This window comes from Jaculus jaculus, chromosome 16, assembly GCF_020740685.1.
Source record: "Jaculus jaculus isolate mJacJac1 chromosome 16, mJacJac1.mat.Y.cur, whole genome shotgun sequence".
Lineage (NCBI taxonomy): Eukaryota > Metazoa > Chordata > Mammalia > Rodentia > Dipodidae > Jaculus > Jaculus jaculus.
In genome coordinates, this window is record NC_059117.1 from 27,398,971 (window position 1) to 27,419,584 (window position 20,614).

A 20,614-nucleotide genomic window follows, 5' to 3' on the forward strand; every position below is an offset into this window, starting at 1 on the left:
TATTTTATTCTATTTTAATTTTGGCTTTTTGAGGTAGGGTTTTGCTCTAGCCAAGGCTGACCTGGAATTCACTATGAACTCTCAGGGTGGCCTCAAACTCTCTGAGATCCTCCTACCTCTGCCTCCCAAGTGCTGGGATTAAAGGTATGTGCCACCATGCCTGGCTCCCCTTTTATTTTTAAATGAAAAATTTTGAGATGTTGAACTCATATGCTGCTTAAAAAATAATATTAAAAGTGACATTATTTTATAAAATTATTTTACACTATGAAATTCAGTATACAGACCTATCTGTAGTGTACTTATTCATATTTACCTAGTTTTCCTTCAATACATTTGAAGGTATGTATGTGAATTCAGTCTATCAATTTTTGTCTCATGGATAGGTTAATGTATCTACCATAGACAAGACAATACTTCCCTCACAAGCATCCCTACTGCTTCCCATTTATTAACATATCCATTTCTGTCCTTCCCAAAGTTCCTGTGTCTAACCCTTTATGACCATGAATTACTTTTCCATGGGTTTGTTCCCAATAGTAAGTATGTATAGGTTACACATACAAGTCTATAGGAATCATTATCACAACACTTACAGTGAAGCATAATGTTCTTATTTCATTTAAGGTACTTTTACTTACCTTATTTCTTTAAAATTTTTATTTATGTTTTCATTTATTTATGAGAGAGAGAGAAAAAGATTGAGAGAGAGAGAATGAATAGGCATGTCAGGGCCTCTAGCTACTGTAAACAAACTCCAGATACATAAACCACCTTGTGCATCTGGCTTACGTTGGTCCTCGAGAACCAAACTTGGGTCTCTTGGCTTTGCAGGCAAGCACCTTAATCACTAAGCCATTCCTCCAGCCCATTACTTGCCTTATTTTTATTTTATTTTATTGGTTTTGTGAGGTAGGGTTTCACTCTAGCCCAGGCTGACCTCGAATTCATAGTGATCCTCCTACCTCTGCCTCCCAAATGCTGGGATTAAAGGCATTCACCACCAAGCCTGGCACTTGCCTTATTTTTAAGTATCACAGGCTATTCAGATGTTTTGGCGATCTAAATATCCCCCTGCCTAATTAATTGAAACTGTCACATGTGGTAGGATTATGAAGTAAGGGTTTCAGGAGGTGATTATATTATGGAAGTAGAGATCTTATGAAGCTGATGAAAGAGTTGAAGGGAGATCTCGGAAGGCTATCACCATGTGAGGAAAGAGCATCTTTTTCTTCTGCCAATGTGGGCATGCAGATGCCAAAATGCAATGACAAAAGGATAAGGGAGATAGCTCAGTGGATAAAGTGTTTGCCATACAAGTAAGAAGACCTGAGTTAGATCCCACTGCCCACATAAGATGCTGGGTGTTTGCAATTCCAACACTGAGGAGGGGTTGGAGACAGAATGATCCCTGGGGCTTTCTGGCCAGCTCGTGTAGGCAAGTCAGTGAATTCTGAGCTCAGACAGCAAACATGTCTCCATAAAGAACTTGGAAAGCTATCGACTGATGTCAACCTTCAGCCTGTACACACACACATATGCACATGCAATAACCCACATACATATGCCCACAATCAAACAAGAACAGTATTATGTGTGTGTGTGTGTGTGTGTGTGTGTGTGTGTGTATGTGTGTGTGTGTGCTCACTCACACACACCTCTATGGAGCATGGAGCAAGCTATAAAGGATTAACAATTCAATAATTCTTCCAGCACTTGTAGAAACTTTCAACCTCAAAAATGGCAATTACAGCTAGGTGTGGTGGCTCACACCTTTAATCCCAGCACTCAGGAGGCAGAGATAGGAGGATCACCGAGAGTTCAAGGCCACCCTGAGTCTACATAATAAATTCCAGGTCAGCCTGAGCTAGAGTGAGACCCTACCTCAAAAAAAAAAAAAAAGCATATTTGAGATGGAGAGATTACTTAGCTTGCCTGTGAAGTCTAAGGACCCTGGTTCGAGTCTCAATTTCCCAGGACTCACGTTAGCCAGATGCATAAGGGGGTGCACACGTCTGGAGTTTGCAGTGGCTGGAGGCCCTGGTGCACCCATTCTCTCTGCCTCTCTCTCTATATATATATTTATCCAACAATTTATTTCTCTGTCTGTTGCTCTCAAATAAATAAATAAAAAATGAACAAAAATCTTTAAAAAAAATGGCAATTATATTATGTTGTCTAATGTAAGGCATCAGAAATGGACTAAAACAAATATTATTATAATTTTTGTTTCAAATAGAAAATATCAATGTTAAAATTTATGAGAAAAAAATGGTCCACTTTATAAACTTAGCATTATTGTTCTATTGGTCTTTGTCAAGTCCCAATACTCCAAAATTCTTTCTTTTAGCATTTCCTTTCTGTGTGAGTGGCTTTTAAATGACATCTTTAAGGATTTATATGTCAGCCAAAAATTTATTTTCTTTCATCTGAGGATGTCTTCATTTCCCTTTAATTCCTGAAGGATAGTTTCTATCTATCTTTCTTTCTTTCTTTTTTTTTTTCCTTTTTGGATACAAAATTCACAGCTGACAGTTCTTTTCTTGTAGCACTCAAAAACTACTGTGCCATTTCCTCTGGCCTCATGGTTACAGGTGGGAAGGCCTTTGAATTCTTGTTCCCTTGGGGACACTATATTGTCACCGTCTGGCTGTTCTCAGAAGTTAATTATGATGTACTTTAATGCAGACTGGTTTAGCATGTAGGCTTGTTGGAATTCACTGGACTTGTTAGATCTGAATATTTGTATCATTTGCCAAGTTAGGAAAGCATCCAATCAGCATTTCTTTAAAAGGTCACTCAATCCCGCTTTCTCCTCTCCATCCGGGATCCCAACAATCTGGAAGGTGTCCACTTGTTCATGCCCACAGGCTGGATGCGGGTTAAACTCATGAGGTTCTGCTCATTCCTCCCCAGTGTATATTCCTGCCCATTAGTCACATATAGTAAATTTGAACCGCCATTTTCAATTTGCCTTCTCTATTCTAATATAGTGCCAATTCTTCAAAATTTCATTTTATTATTAATTTATCAATATTTCATTTTCTATTTCCTTCCACTAGTATGTATATAATAGGAGTTGATAGAAGCTGTAAATATATTTACAACTTCTATTTCTTTAAAACCTTTATTACCTTCCTGAAATTTCTGTTTATTTATTAGAAGGGAATTAAAAATTGGTATTGAAGCATTTTTGTGATGACTGATATAAGATTGGATGTCAAGGGCTGGGGGTGTAGCACAATGGTAAAGTGCTTGCTTCACATGTGCAAAGCTGTGGGTTCAAACCCCAGTATTGTACAATATATGAATAAATAAATACATAAACATGTTGGATGTTATATCAACATCTACTTCATCTCAATGTTGGCATTAATTTGCTATCTTTTTTTTTTATTTTGGGTTTTCGAGGTAGGGTCTCACTCTAGCCCAGCTGACCTAGAATTCACTATGGAGTTTCAGGGTGGCCTCGAACTCATGGCAATCCTCCTACCGCTACCTCCCGAGTGCTGGGATCAAAGGCATGTGCCACCACGCCAGGCTTAATTTACTATCTTAAAAAAAATATTTTATTATTTATTTATTTGTCAGAGAAAGAGGGCATGCTAGAGAGAAAGAGACACACACAGAGAGAGAATGGGCATGCCAGGACTTCCAGCCACTGCAAACAAACTCTAGCCGCATTTACCCCCTTGTGTATTTGGCTAATGTCCTGGGACCTAGAGAAGCGAACGTGGTTCCTTTGGCTTTGCAGGGCAAACACCTTAATTGCTAAGCCATCCCTCCAGCCCAAAATTTACTATATTTCTTTCATTCAAGGTTTTATTTTATTAATTCTTAGCATGATGGGATTTTTAACTTGCATTCTTGACATTTTATCTAACTTGTTAGGAGTTTCTGCTTTTAATTGAAATATTTTAGTTGTGAGTTATACTGTAAGCTTAAGTATGCAAGCCATAACTTACTCTGTGTTGTATTTCAAGAACATTTTTGAATTTATTTGTGTGTGTGTGTGTGTGTGTGTGTTACTTTTAACTTTTCGTTTTAAGTTTTTTATGTTTGGTTCACCTTATACTACTGAGCGTCCTGCTAGTCCCTGTTTGGACTGACTAAAGTATGGAAAGGGTCGAATTTAACCAGGCTAGGTTGCATGGTCTTGCTCAGTGGTGCATCAGGTCTTAGGTACACAAGGACAGGGTGTCTTACTTTACCTTGGTGTAGTGGGGAACTCCATAATCATGTTCCTCCAGCCCAACTGTGTCATACTTTCTTATTGGGTACATAGCCCCTATTCACTTAGTATTGGTGCTATTATAAAAGAAGGCCCATTACTAGGATATGGCTAATAATTTATTCACTGTTGGAACCTCAGGAATATGTTAAGAGATAGCCACAGATCATTTTCTCCTCTCTCTCATCTTCTTCCTTTTCCTTCTTCATTCTCTCTCTCTCTGTCCAAATAAATGTTTTCCTTTTTAAAAAAGTAATTATTTATTTATTGGGGAATGAAGAGAGAAAGAGGCAGATAGAGAGAACGAATGAGCATGCCAGGGTCTCTAGCCACTGCAAACGAACTCCAGATGCATGTGTCACTTTGTGCATATGGTTTACATGGGTTCTAGGGAGTTGAACCTGGGTCCTTAGGCTTCACAGGCAAGTGCCTTAATCTCTAAGTCATCTCTCTAGCCCCAATTTTTTTTTTTGTAATTAAAAAATACAATTGACATGAAGGTCAGGTTCATTGACTTCCAACTGCAGCAAGATGTGAAATAAGCTAGGAGTGGAATGGAAGCCATTTGCTCTATAAGGTAAAGGAATACAGTGGGTACTATTGTCTATTCCTTACAGTGCATCTATTTGGAGGAGATAATTAAATTATAGGGATATGAGCATACTATCATAGTTGAGTAAAACTTTAAACACTGGTTGGAATTTGAAATGCATGATACAATAAAATGTATGCACTGCTGGCATTTGCAGTACCTGAATATATAATTGGTGTGGCTATAATATCTGAATAAAGAGTATTATTGCTAATTATACAAGGAACATAGAAGATTTGACAGTTACTTTGTATTTGGCAAATAGTAAGTTTGGATCAGTATCAGATACCTGCTAAACAACATAAAATTACATCTGTGATTAAGGAAATACTAGACTTAGGTGTATTAATAGTCTAAACTTTGTTATACCAGCTTACTGTGTGGGCAATGAGGGTGACTGACAGAATTTACAGATTGGCAATAAAACTATAAGACTCAATTTCCAATAGCCTCAGCAGTTTGTGATATGGGCCACAGTATAACATAACTGACTGGTATTTTGTGATTAATATATTTGATGTGTTATTCTCTGTATCAGTTTTTAGGGAAATCAACCATTATTTAAATTTATATGAAATGTTTTACAATATCTATTTGCTGTTTTATCCAAAGACTTTGAATTCTCCCTTACATTGTTGTAATACAATGAGGTGGGAGCTATTGCAATGGGAAGTGTGCTCTTGATGATATTATACTTATTTCTGAAATTGTAGACCAAGGTTAAAGAATATTACTGCAGTCATAAATCACATGCCAATCTGCGATGGTTGGTGAGTCTCACAAAATCCAGAATTCCACTCTGACTTTGAGCCTTTGGAGAATTAGACTGGAGCCATCTATGACATATCATGGACCATGCTGTGGGTTGGATATGGTTTCAGCATTCCCTATAGGTTCCTGCATTTTCAGCCTGATATTCAATGTGGTGGTATTGAATTGGGCGACCTTTAAGTAGTAGTTCCTAATGGGAGGTTCTTAAATAATATAGGACATGCCCTTGAAATAGATTATGGGTCCTGAGTCACTGACTTCCTGTTTGGCAATATGACAATTGTTCCCACAATGCTCCCACTATGCCAAATTGCCATGAAGTCACACAAACAAGCAAAAGCCCTTAGCAGAGCCTGTTCCATATGGTTTGTACTTTCCACTAATCAAACTGCCTTACTTTAACTGTTAGCCTGCCTCAAGTGTTTGGTTGTCACAATGAAAAGCTCATTAACACAGACCACTGAATAGAATTTATTCTTTCTGCTTGTCTCTCTGTCTCTATAGGATCTATTGGGCTTTTTTTGACATTTGGAGCAATTGCAAGTTTTACTATGAAGTACTATTTATTCCAGTCCTTAAAGCCATTGGGAGGGGACTTTATTGAATTGGAAGCTTGAAGGAAAAAAAAAAATCGTTAGCTGGCAGAAGGTTATAATATAAGCAATGCACTGAATAGTCATGCTAGAGTTTTTCAAAAATCCTATGCCTACCACTACTTAATGATGACCCTGATTTTTGGACTGTAACATTACCAGCTGCTGCTCTATGATATATGGTTATTGGCTTATAATTGGTTACCCACTTAAACAACCCCAGTAGGAAAAATATGGTTAAATACTACATCAAGACCTAAAGTGCCCATCTCAGTAGGTAAAATATTGCAAACATCATAAAAATGTCCAAAATGTTCCCTTACAGGATGAAAGAAAATGGAAGGTATAACAGCATCTCACTAGAGGATGTTCAGGAAAAGCTCACTATATTAACAAGCAAGAATCCTATGACCTCCTGTAGAGCTTCCTAAGGCTTTTCTTGCTAGTGTTGCTAAAAGTATGTCTTTTTGAGCTCAGGGATGCTCTGTAATTGGCTTGGATCACAGAGCATGGTTCCAGAAGAGAGAGTCAAGACAGTCTGAAAATCAGCCACTATCCAGCACATAGTAAAATATTCATGGAAGAGAAGAAGTAGAGACTGTGTTCTTTGCATTCATAGAAGAACTATAAACAAACGTCCCTCTATCTGAGTCTGTACTGTCTCTTGAGCTTTCCATTTAGCTTAGAAAATGAGTCAAATGAACCATAAAGGGTCACCAATGTGGGTCTCTTTGAAAATCTCCTGGGAATTCTGAGAGAAAATCAAAGGCTCGGTGATGCTCACCAAGGGGAACCTGTGCCAGCATCTTGGATGACTGAACCTAAGAAATCGATGCTCTCACTGGAGCTCTTAAAGTGGCAGCTTAAGTTTGTGACATGAGTGGACATAGGAGAACTCAAATCATGCCACAATGTGCCAAATGATAGCATATACAGTTGTCCCATACCGAAGCCCAAACTGTTAGCCTAAATGTCCTGGTTTGCCCACAGAAAAGGCAGAGTTTGCAAGTTACCCTTGCCAAGCCCATAGTTGGCAAGTAATCACATTGGCTTTTTACTTTTTGCTTGGGGGAGCAGTACTTAAATGAACACTGACAGAACTTGATACATAATCATGGTTTGGATCCCTAGACTCAGTAACTGAAGCCAATGCCACTAATGTTATCAAAGGTCTTGGTTAAAATCTACTGAATCAATTTGTTCCCCCTAATTGAATTTCATCAGATCAAAGCATTAACTTCTAGGGACACAATGGATGAAGTAAAGGAAATATCACAGTGAATATTTGTATCCCTCATTGCCCTAGACAGTAATGGGTTGATTTCAGAACTGACAGGGGGGGAATGAAGGCACCCAATTAAAAAGATAAAAGTGCCAAAAGACTGGAAATCTACATTGTAGATTATGATTTACTATCAACAGGAATTTTCATTAACCAAACTCATATATTTATGGTGAATGTGGGTAGTTGGGAAGTGGTGTGTTATAGGTACACACACTCACATCTTCTTTACTATGTAGACATTTTTGCTCTTAATACTACATGCAAATGCACAGATAATACTGCTAGTTTCTTAATGGTTGCTGAGACTTCATAGCAAGAAATTATGTCTATTAATCTAACCTAATTGAAAGAATCCTGAAAGGGATCGATGGGATAGATGACTTCTGCAGACTTTACAAGTTTGGTGTGATGGTGTCAAGTATTTTGTTGTCCATAAGATACAGCAATCTCATTTCTATTTCTCCACTTAACTCCCTGTGATGGAATAGAATCAAAGAAGAAACCTGAACCTGTAACATCTTGCCATCCTAAACATGGACTCGAGCAATGATAGAGATCTACTCCAGCAGTAAAGATATAGGTGAAAATCAATGTCAAATTAAAGAAAAGTGATAGAGATAGTGAGAGACAGTGAGAGGAATGGAATGGGTGTTACAAAAGAGACATGCTAATTTAATTTTTTTTTTTTTTTGTATCCTGGGAGGCTTAAAGCAAGAAAATAACTTCTTTAGTTTTGGTTTAGGTTTAGAGTGAAGCTCTCTAATGAAAATTTCTGTTCTTCCTAAGAACTATGTGGGTAATGGCCATCCTAACACAAGTGCATTCAGCAGAGGTCTATGCTATCAGAATGGACAAAGTAATGGGAGCACTGACTACCACTGTCCCAGATGATAACAATGTGGCCAAGGATTTGAACTTATTGTTACCAGGATATGTCCATATGAAGGACCTATGCATGAAAGCAACTGAGAGGACATATTTTTTGATTGAAGTCTGTGAACACTGGTTCTTAGTAATCTGAACAAGTATTGTATGGTCATTCTGATAGAGGTTAAGAAAACTGCTCTTACATGTTCATAGACAGTACCATGATCTAGGTACCATTTTCCATATGCATAAAAAAAGTGAGTGGCTGTTTTAATTGGTAGTGAGTGTTATATAATTAATGGTGCTAACTAGAATGTAAAATGGTAAAATCTCTATTGAAAATGGTACATTCAAAGAAAGAAAAAAAAAAAAAACCTAAAAATAAAGTCATGATGTGATCCAGCATTCCTACTTCAGGGCATGCATCCAAAATAACCAGATCAGGATACTGGAAAAATATTTGCACAACCATGCTCATTGCAGCATTTTTGATGAGAGTCAAGAGATGGAAGCAGCCTGTTCATATACTAACAAGTGCATGGATGCAGGAAAGCAGGCATGTACCTACAGTGGGATATAATTTAGTTTAGTAAGCATGGAATCTAGCACTTGGAGGACATCATGTTGAGTAAAATTAGCCAGTCACAATAAAACAAATACTGCATGACTCTACCTATGTGAGGTAACTGGAGTAGTCACATAGTGAAAGGAAGAAAAACATTGATCGCAAGAGATTAGGAGGAGGAAGAGAAATGAGGAACAGCTGTTTACTATATGAAGGGTTTGGGTTTTGCTGAATCAAAAGGGTTGGGAGATCTGTTATTCAACAATGTCTCCAGTGTAAATATAATCACACCCTAAAAACCAGCTCTGAGACAGAAGCCTAGGTTCTGTACATACAGCATGAGCACTTTGTGCGTGACAGCATCACATACACAACACCAGAAGCACTACCTGAGGCACTCCATTCAGGTCCAAGCTAGTGCGCTGCATGCAAGGCAGTGTTGTAATGGTATACTATAAGGATATTTATAATATATATACCTAATACACATATATATAAACTTCTGCTTTTATAGAAACATAATGGTTTAGTTATGAAAAAGAAAGATTTTTAATATTTTCTACCACCATTCATTAGCATGTAAATATCAAAGTGATAGTTTTCCTTTTATATTATGTTTGAATGCATAATTTAAAATATATCTCTGGGCTGGAGAGATGGCTTAGCACTTAAGCTGCTTGCATGCAAAGCCTAAGGACCCATGTTCCACTCTCCAGGTTTCACAGAAGCCAGACACACAGGGTGATGCAAGTGCACATTTGCACATGCACGCAAGATGGTGCATACTTCTGGAGTTTTACTTCAGTGGCTGGAGTCCCTGGTGCATCAATTTTCACCCCCCAACCCCGCATAAACAAAAAGGCCAGTCGCTTGGGCTTGACTAAAAAAAAGCAAATATTGCTGATTGAGTTGTTGGTTTGAATCTCTTAAAACACCGTTAAGAACTGGGTTTTGTGGTGCTGCATATCTTTAATCCCAGCACGTGAGAGGCAGAGGTGTGAGGATCGCCACGACTTTGAGGCTAGCCTTGACCACAGAGTGAGATACGGATCAGCCTGGGCTAGAGTGAGATCCTGTAAAAAACAGCTTGCCTGTTAAATTTTATCCTGGGTACAATTCCAATTCATTTCTGAATTGGTCCCAAACATACCTTTACCATTTCATAACACATATTTTATGCATTCTCAGCATTACTGATTATAGATTTATAATATAGGACCAGAGAAATAGCTTAGTGGATAAAGTGCTTGTCTAAGCTTTAAGACCCGATTTCAGATCCTCAGCCCCCATGTAAAAAGCACCAGGAACCCCAGTGGTTGGGAGGCAATGGACAATCCCTGTGACTTGCTTGCTCACTGAATCAGTGAACTCTGAGTTCAGTGGGAGACCCTGTTTCAAAAAATTAAGGTAGAAAGCAATAGGAGAGGACACTGAATGTCAGCCTCTGGCTTGCATGCACATCAGCACATGCGTGCATACGTAGCCATACACATGCATATATACATGATCACCACACATGGACACACTCAAATAAATATCAACTCTGAAGAAAGCTCAAGATGTTCTGCCTGCTTACAGTGCAAACCATTCAGCCGGGGCTTAGAATTTGTGTAGAAGTAAACACATTCTGGGCTGGAAAGATTGCACAGTGGTTAAAGGCACTTGCTTGTGAAGCTTTACAGCCTGGGTTTGAGTCCCCACTACTCATGTTGAGCCAGATGCACAGAGTAGCTCATGTATCTGGAATTCATCTGTGGCAACAGGAGGCTCTGACACATTCATATTCTCTGTCTCTCCCTCCTCTCTTTTTTTCTTTTGTCTATTTTCTTCTCTCACTCTCTGTCAAGTAACCAAATAAATAGGTTTTTTTTTTTTCTGAGGTAAGCCCAATGGACTGGCCTTTTTATTAAAGAGAGAGAGAGAGGGAGGGAGGGAGGGGGAGAATTGGCACACTGGGGCCTCTCGCCACTGACATGCGACTTCAGATATGTGCGTCCCCACGTGCTCATGTGCAGCCCTGCGTGCTTGTGTCACTTTCTGAGTCTGGCTTAGGTCGTACCTGGAGAGCTGACATGAGTCCTTAGGCTTTGAAGCCCAAATAAATATTTTTGAAAAAGTAAATATATCCATCTCATTAGTGTGGAAATTTGATTTTCTCTTTAACAGGTGGTAAAATTTAATGTATATCAAACAATTGTTTATGAAAACTTCTTTATCATTTATTATCAGTAAATGCTTAAATTGTACACCTAATTTTATATACCTATCTACCTGACGGTATATAAAATATGTTTGGGCAAAGAGTAGTTATAAGTAAACAAAGTTCAAGAACTCCTCCTCCTGCACTAACGTACAGAGAGCTAAGGATCAGAGAAACAAACGTTGAAAGTCAATAAATAAAAGCCAGAAACTTTGAGTTGATATTGTTGGAAGATAGAACTACATGGTTAAATCTGTACCAACGACTCATAGGCAGCTAGAAAGGTACAGAGTTTGATCTGCAGGTGTATTTTGGTATTGTACTCGATTAGGCAATGTTGAAAAACAAGTGGATGGTTCTAAATGGAATCACTGTAACTCCTGAATCTATTAGCTTCAGCATAATTAACGCACATTTGAGTCCTAATTATATTACTTGAGTCATAATATTAGAGTCTTAATCACTGGGCTCCTTAACAAATATTAGATCGAGTAGCTTAAATTAACCCAAAATTTTAGTTGGGTATGGTAGTGTATGTTTTTCCCAGCACATGGGTGCTGGAGGCAGAAAAATCAAAAAATAATGGCCAGCTTTGTCTAAACAGTAAATTTCAGGTCATTCTAGCCTTCATGGAATCCTGTCTTAAGAAAGCAAAAATTAAAACAAAATCAAAAAGTAAAACCTCACCAAAATTTATCCATAATCACTGGAGACTGGAGATGAGTGCTTGCGATGGTTGCAGCACCGTCATTCCCCGCTTGCAGCTTGCTGCCTTTGTGTCAAAGCCATTACGGAAAAAGAGCCAGATGGCCCTTTGGTCTTTTCCTTTCAAAGAGTGAACTTAGAAAAGATTTTATTTATTTATTTTTTTGTATTTGTGAGACACAGAGAAAGGAATGAGATAGATAGATGATATATACAAAGATAGATAAATATATACAAGTAGATGATACATGATAGATAGATAGATAGATAGATAGATAGATAGACAGACAGACAGGTAGAGACAGACACACAGATGATAAGAATGGGTGCATCAGGCTCTCCTGCCACTGCAGGTGAACTTCGCACCCAGATTCATGCACCACTTTGTGCATCTGGCTTTACTTAGGCACTGGGAAATTGAATCAAGGCAATCAGGCTTTAATCATGGGACCTCTCCAGCACCAGAGAGTGAATCTGGCTCTAAATACTCTAAACACTGAGAGTAAAGATGCAAGAAAGGGATTTTGGTGGGATGCAAACATCCATCCATGGGAACCAGCACATTTGTTGCAATGGCCAATATTGAAGAGCAGGTGTCATTTGTTGGTTACTGGGAATTCTACTTAGGAGCTTTAGCCTTCCATTACAGAACAGTGAGTGCTGATAGATTTGCTAATATTTGTGATATTTTAAAGAATATCTGTCTATCTCTTGGCTTACATAAATGAATAATACATATGATATTTACAAAACATGGAACTTCTTTCCTCTTATACAACTTTCATGACATCAAGGGCATAATTACAATAATCACATATTATAATCTTCTAAGGTGACAATAAAGACTTGTCTGTTTAGTTACCTCATGGTTGTGAGATTTTTTTTTTAATATCACAGATAAGAATAGCTAATACAATGTTGAACAATAAATATTGACTAAACCATGCTACATATGTGAAAGATTGAATATTCAGAATAATTTGGAGCAAAAAAAGAGGTAACAATTAAAAAGTGTTATAAAATGTCAGCTATTCTACTTTATATCTAATAATCTAGCAAGTTGTTAACATATATATATATATATATATATATATAGTAATCAATAAATAGTATTAATAAATCAATAAATAAACCAGTAAATAGTATTATTCAGCCTCTTTTTACTATCACAAAGTACCTAAGGCAGGCTACTTATGAAGAAAAGGAGTTTATTTAGTCTACAACTATGGGGTTTCAGTTTAAGATCGGTACTCCTGTGTGCTTGGCTCTGGTGAGGGTGGAAGATGGAGTCACAACATGGTGGGAGTGTGTGTGCATGGAGGAAGAAGTGGATATTCTTTGTTTTTGGTTTTTCAAGGTTGGGTCTCCCTCTAGTCCAGGCTGACCTGGAACTTACTATGTAGTCTCAGGGTGGCCTTGAACTCATGGCCACCCACCTAACCCTACCTCCCAAGTGCTGGGATTAAAGGCATGAGCCACCACGCCAGGCTGGATATTCTTTAAATCAGGAAGAAAAGACAGGCTGTGGTCTGACATTTCCTTCTGCGGGAACAACCTTGATGACTCAGGAATCTCCTGCGAGGCATCACCTCTTACAGCTTCTGCAACCTCCCAATCGTGCCACTTGAGGACCAGTCTCCATCACAGTGTGTATAGTTATCTATAGTGATCAGCTACAGATAAGCTATAATATTTATAGAAATCAGCTAATATTTTCTTCAAAATGTATGCATTTAAAAATATTTATTTATTTGTAAAGAGAGAGAGAGAGAATCAGAATATGAGCACACCAGGGCCTCTAGATACTGCAAACGAATTCCAGATGCATGTGCCACTTTGCACATCTGACTTTACATGGGTATTGGGGAATTAAACCTGGATCCATAGGCCTTATAGGCAAGTGCCTTAACCACTGTCATCTTTCCAAACCCTAAAAATTTATACAAATTTTAAAGTTCATAAAAATTCTTTATTAATTTAAATGATCCTATGAGTTTAATTATTTTTGTTTATTCATCTGATGGTCCATGTGAAAAATCACAAAGTAAGAAGAAAAAATCCTATTAGTTTCTAGAATTATGTATATGACAGCACTATTTTTTCTTGCACAGGTACTATGTGTGACGTGGTGTGTTATATGCTTATGGCTGTGCAGGCATGTTCACAGATGTGTGGAGGCCAGGGCATAACGTTGGGTGTTCATCTTCTATCACTAATCTATATTCTTCCTTGAAGTTCCAAGGCTGTCTGAATGCAGAGCTGTGGTTTTCATGAGTCCTAGAGACAATTCTGGGCTTACAGTGATTCTCCAGTGTTTGTTCCTCACAGGACCGAGGTTACCAATGTATGGCCATACATAGCTTTATCCATGGGTCCTGGGGAATCAAACTCAGGTGGTCTCAAGTCCTCTCACCTCCTCACGGTTGTGGCAAGTGCTCTTAGCTGCTGAGACATCTTCTCAGCTCAGCATTGATTTTTAATTTTTTTTTTTTTTTTGACATCGGGACTCACTCCAGCCCAGTCTGACCTGGAAATTATAGTCCCAGACTGGCCTCAAGCTCACAGTGATCCTCCTACCTCTGCCTCCTGAGTGCTGGAATTAAAGGTGTGTACCACCATGCTTGGCTGTATTATTTTTAGTCATGGAAAACTATGAAAATCAAATGATGAAAAGCAGATAAAAGTCAATCTTAGATGAGAACCAGAAATCTCCTAAGAACCCTATGTACTCATGTTACTTCCATTCCCCACATCCTTGTTTCTACTATATCTGAAAATCCAGAGGATTTTCATGTTGTTAGGAATTCATATAGTACAATTTTTTTTTCAAAAAAAATCTTCAGAATCAACTGCTCCCAATTTCCTTTACTGACTAACTAAAAAATTTATTTTACAATTAAATAATTTATCTTAAGAAGCAATCCAACCCTATTGATAATCTCTAATTAATCACTTCAAAGTGTTAAATTCAATGTCACATGTTTTGTCCCTTCAAGGTTTCAAGGCAGAACAATACAAAAATAAAATAACAATTGGCTTGATATTTCTGTACTGTGGTAACCAGAATTGAGATGCAATAGCCCAGAATTTACTAAATTAGATTCTTTTCTATGGAACAGACAAGAGAAAGGTAAGATCCCTAAATCATTTGATTTAATTCAATCTGAAACAGGACTAGACACACAAAAAGGAATATATTGAATTATTAAAGATCAGATTCATAGCTCCATCAAAGCATTGAAAGTGTAAAGTGTTGAAAGGACATTGATGCTTACTTTGTGTCAACAACAACTCCTTAATAGGAAGTTCAAAAGACAAAACGCAATGCTCTTCATCCACGTCCACAGAGGTACAACGATGCCTGCATGAAACAGGGCATACATGCTTTGAGCAAGTTTTCCCATGAACATTCTTATGCTCTTTTTCACTTCTGTTTCATTAGCCCCAGATGGTACAATGTCTCCACATACCTAGTAGAAAGGCAACAACAAAGATGCTCACAAGCTAGCAGACTTCCAGTGATGAAAATGTGACTGTTAATTGCAAGGTTTTATTTCCAGATGTTCAGATAGCTGAATGCTTTCCATGCAGCTTGGAAAACCGGCAGAATTGCTTCAAGAACGTAAAACAAGACTAAAGAATAAAAAAGAAAGGGAGCAAAGTTTGAAAAATATGAAGATGCATGGTAACTTATTTACCTGGGGTAGTAACAGATAGTCTGTCTTTCTGGTACTAGCATGTAATTTAAGAATTCAAGAGCAAAACAAAACAAAACAAAACAAAAAAAACCCCGTAACTGCTTAAATCAGTAAAATAATTCTTTTTAAAAATATTGTTTATTTGCAAGGAGAGAGAGAGAGAGAGAGAGAAAGTGACAGAAAAAGGGGGAGAGAGAGAAGGAGGAAGAGGGAGGGAGAGAGAGAGAGAGAGAGAGAGAGAGAGAGAGAGAGAGAGGGAGAATGGGCACACCAGGGCATCCAGCCACTGCAAATGAACTCCAGACACATGCACCACTTTTTGCCTCTGGCTTTATGTGGGTCCTGGGGAATCAAATCTAGGTCATTAGGCTTCACAGGCAGGTGCCATAACTCCCAAGCCATCTCTTCAGCCCCTAAAATGGCTCTTTGATAAAGGTGCATGATTCAGTGATTTTAAGTTCTACTATAGTTCATCTTCCTCTTTCTACTTTATTCTTCCTTCTCCCTCCCTCCCTTCTTTCCTTGCTTCGTTCTTTTCTTTCTTTCTTTGAGAAGAGGTCTCATGTTTCCCAGGCTGATCTCAAGCTCACTATGTACCTAAGGATGACCTTGGTCTTCAGATCTTCCTTCTTTCTTCCCAAATGCTGGGATTATAAGCATGTACCATCACTTCAGTTTTTGTGGTGCTGGGGATAAAACACAGGGCTCCATGCATGCTAGGCAAGCAAGCACTCTGCCAAGTGAGATATATCCCCATCTGTAACTAATTATTCTTCAAAAAAATCTCACCCATAGAGAATATTGTTGTACCTTTAGTACAGGACTATTGAAAATATCTATAGCTCTGTAGGTCCAACAAAATCAGATTCTATATACAAATACATTTTATCAGCAATCCATTGAAAGGTTTGGTTCCACCTAAGACTATTCTACCAGGAGGTTCTACATCTCCAACTCTTCTATGCTCCTCTGCCAGAGGTTGGTTAGTTACCACTGAGGGTTTTATAAGTGACTGGTTGTAATGATCTTAGCTGTTGCTTTACTTATTCATTTTATGCCCCATCTTCTATCTTCTGTTTTGTTTTGTTTTGTTTTTAAACTATGGAATGCCTCATGAATTTGCATGCCACCCTTGCACAGGGGCCATGCTAATCTTCTCTGTATGCTTCCAATTTTAGTATATGTGCTGCTGAAGCAAGTACTATGCTCTGGGCTTTGAGGTGCCCTGTCACCACAATTCCCTGGTGGCTTTGGGCAGAGTTGTTGATTCAGCCTTTTATTTTGTCATTGTGAGCATAGGTGTGGTAACTTCCAAGCTGTCTAAATGTCAGAGCTGAGACTAGATGTCTAATGGTTGATTTTCAATAGGAAACATGAGAGCTAGAGAGAATGAAATAACACATGTAAAATACTATGAGGAAGAAAAACCTTAGAAGTCTAGATGTAGCAGAAATGTATTTCAAATGAACTTGCAGTTAACATGTTCACTTTTTATACATGGAGATATTTTATTAGCAATTGTACATTAAGTAATACAAATTTGGATAATACAAAAATGATCCAGATGTAAGGATGAAATTACTTTCAGAAGTTTTTAAAAGGCCTTATAAAGGTTATGGTTACAGGGCAAACAGAATATACTTTCAATCTTTGAGGTATGTATTTATATAAAAGACATTTCCTAGGAAAGGGCAACTTAAATTTTAATCTGCTTCCTTCTCCTGCTTCCCAGCTATGACAGGCACCGGCAGCATGCCCAGATCTGTGACTTTGTAATCCTCACTGGTAAGCACAACTTCCTCAGGGTGAGGGTCATAGAGAACATATCCATGTTTATCCTTCTGGCCTTGGGTTGTGACAAGGCCCTCCAAGCCTTCTTCCCCCAAAGAGTTTAGCAGGTGCTCCTGATAATTTCATCTATCACATAGGCATGAGTCACAGATAACCAATTTCCCCTTCATGCCCCACACTTCCCATTTAAGATCCCTTCTTCACCATGCAAATTTATCTCTCCCTCCCTGATAAACCTGACAACTGCCACCTTTCCTTACCGAGCCTTCTGAAATGTTTTTCTTTTTGCTTCAGATTGCTGTCTTCCCTTGCATTAAATAAATCTTGTCTCACAATCCTCTATGTTGGAACCCAAATTTACAGTAGCTTCATAGAACAAATTATGATATATTAGAGAACTATGTTGTAAACTTAGGGCAACCACTAATACTATTGCACAAAAGCTATAAATCTAAGAAGTCAGAAAACTGCTTAAAATATGTTATCATGAACATATACAAACATTTTTAGCTTGCATCCCATCCTATCATCTTATGTATTCATTTCTTTCACATTTTAATTTGGAGAACCTTTGTTCATAAGAGTCATTATTTGAAGTTCAATTTTTGAATCTGTTAGGTTTTTAAAATAGGATTGTTTTATGAATCTCATTTTTAAAATCTTTTCTGATAATTTTCAGGAAGTATGATGAGGTTGGTGTTTGTTTTGTGACAAAAACCTAAAGCGTATAGTAAAATCTTAAAACTTCAAAGGAAAAATGGGTAGTTTTTATTTTCATAGTATTTTGTAGTTTAATGTGTGTAAAAACTATAGCTATAGCTATATAGTAATGAAATTATTATCAGATGTTGTTTTGCTAAAACTAGTTAAAATATGAATAATTTTTGACTCTATTAAAAAGTAGCTAAAACATACAATAGCTGGAATCAATGTGAAAATTTTGAGTTCTCTGCTTTTTTTTTTTTTTTTTCCAGTTTCCTGAGGTAGGATCTCACACTAGCTCAGGCTAACCTGAAATTCACTATGTAGTTTCAGAGTGGCTTCAAACTCTTGGCAATCCTCCTACCTCTGCCTCCTGAGTACTGGGATTAAAGGCATGTGCCTCCCTGCCCTTGCTTCTCTGGGATTTTTATATCACTAAATTTAAAATTTCCCATTTTATGCCAGATTTCTTATACTAAATCATTTTATTTATCATCAAAAACTTGGGTAATATATTCTCCTACTATGTTGCATTAATTTGAACAATTATTTTTTTGAAAATATTTACCAGTCACAGTAAATAAAATGGATGAAATGGATGAGAGATATTTTAGTTCCATCCTGAGTGTTAACTGATCTCTTTTCCGTGTTTCTACCTATTCAGAAAATCAAATCATAACTTGCCTATAATGTAATGTAAGCCAAACTCCTGCCATGTTGTGTATATTTCCCCTACATTCACATTCTGGAAATGTACTTCATAACCTCTTATGTAAGTGGTATTTGGCAGCTTTGAGAGATATAATAAGTAGATGAAGTCCAGGGATGGGGGTTTTTTGATGCCATTTGTAGCTTCGTTTGAGGTAAAAGAGAAACTGATGTCTCTTCCATGTCGCTATAAAATTCTGTCTGCCACTTCAGGTTGCTGCAAGAAGCTCTTCACCAGATGCCAATGCCATGCTCTCAGAGTGGGAATCACCCTCTCATTTTTAATTTTGTGGTGCTGAGAATCGAACCTTTTGTCTGTCTTGTGAATACTAGGCAAGACCCCTTCCACTGAGCTATAGTTCCAGCTTAACCATTAGTCTTTATAAATCTTCTAGCCTCATATATGTTTGCTTCTTTCTTCTTTCCTTCCCTCTTTCTTTCTTTCTTTCTTTCTTTCTTTCTTTCTTTCTTTCTTTCTTTCTTTCTTTCTTTCTTTCTTTCTTTTTATTGGTTTTTCAAGGTAGGGTCTCACTCTACCCAGACTAACCTGGAATTCATTATGTAGTCTCAGGGTGGCCTCGAACTCACATCGATCCTCCTACCTCTGCCTCCTGAGTACTTTCATATATGTATATATATATATATGTATATATATATGTGTGTATATATATATATACATATATTTCTTTTAATGGCAATTCTCTGGTCTCTGCTCCTCAACAAGAGCTTGTGTGGCCATTCTGAGCTGTTTACGTGAGTCCAAGGGAATCAAACAAACTCAGGCAGTCTCAGACCCTTAGGGCCCTCGTGTTTGTACAGGAAACTTGGACTCACCCTAGCCCAGGGTTCCAGCATTCCCAAGACCTGGAGCTCACTGTATAGCCCAGGATGGCCTCTAAGCTATGATAATCCTCCTATTTCAGTCTTCTAAATGCTAGGTTTTTCATGTTCTTCAAGTTATAATTTTTAAATTATCTTTTTCTTTCTTGTGCTTTTTTAATGGACCTAATTGTTCTATTTATTTTTCTGGATCCTTTTGTTTCCTGCTACTGATTTCCCTGAGTAACAGACAAACCTTAATCACCTGTTTATTTTAAGAAATAAATGTATTTTTAAAAAATTTATAGACAGGATGCCTAATGAGTGATCAGACACGTGAGAAAAGGCATCTTGTTGCCATTATGAATCTGTTTTTTGTAGATTCTGTTAATTTTCATGTAGCTGTTTTTAAGAAGAAAAGATGGTCACTGATAATTCCAGGATAGCATAATGCTACCTAACAAACTTCAAACACTATCTTTGCTTTTGAAAGCTTCAGGAAATGTTCCAAACAATCTCATTAATTTGATGTAGATCAATGCCATAAGTCCATGTAAGGATTTCCAAGTAAATACATGTTAATCATAACACACTTCAATTTTAAACATAACATTCTTTTAAAAAGTAGTGCTCCCACTCTTGTTTCAAACTCTAAGACAGACTCTACAAAGTCTTGGGTTATATAAAATCAATCATTTTTTCCCAATGAGATTTTAAAAGCAAATGTTCCTTTTTCAAGTTGTATATTTTTTCATGCAGTTCAAGTTTAAGACATTCTGTATCTTGCTGTTTTATGATATTGTAAGGTAGATTTTTCTGCTCATTCATTATCATGAATGCAAAGGGTTAGACAGTTTTTATTGAACCCAAATGAAAGGGTAAAAGTCAAAGTGGAAATTTTTGCCACTTATTTACATCATCTATATTTGGAAGTTCATTCTTGAATATATATGAAAGAGACAAGAAAAATACAGACTGTAATGTATAGGAAGCAATTGCTATGTTTTACCATGACTGGCACATAAATACATGTTTCTTATAGGCTTAACTTTGAGTTATATAAACTAAAAAAAAAAAATCATGAGTA

General features: G+C 37.4%; 1 non-coding gene across 1 annotated transcript; it reads right to left on the reverse strand.

Moving 5' to 3' along the window:
• Nucleotides 1–16,602: 16,602 nt before the first annotated feature.
• On the reverse strand, nt 16,603–16,709 carry LOC123455391. Its single transcript, XR_006633880.1, has one exon. It is a non-coding gene; the product is annotated as a U6 spliceosomal RNA (small nuclear RNA).
• Nucleotides 16,710–20,614: the final 3,905 nt, after the last annotated feature.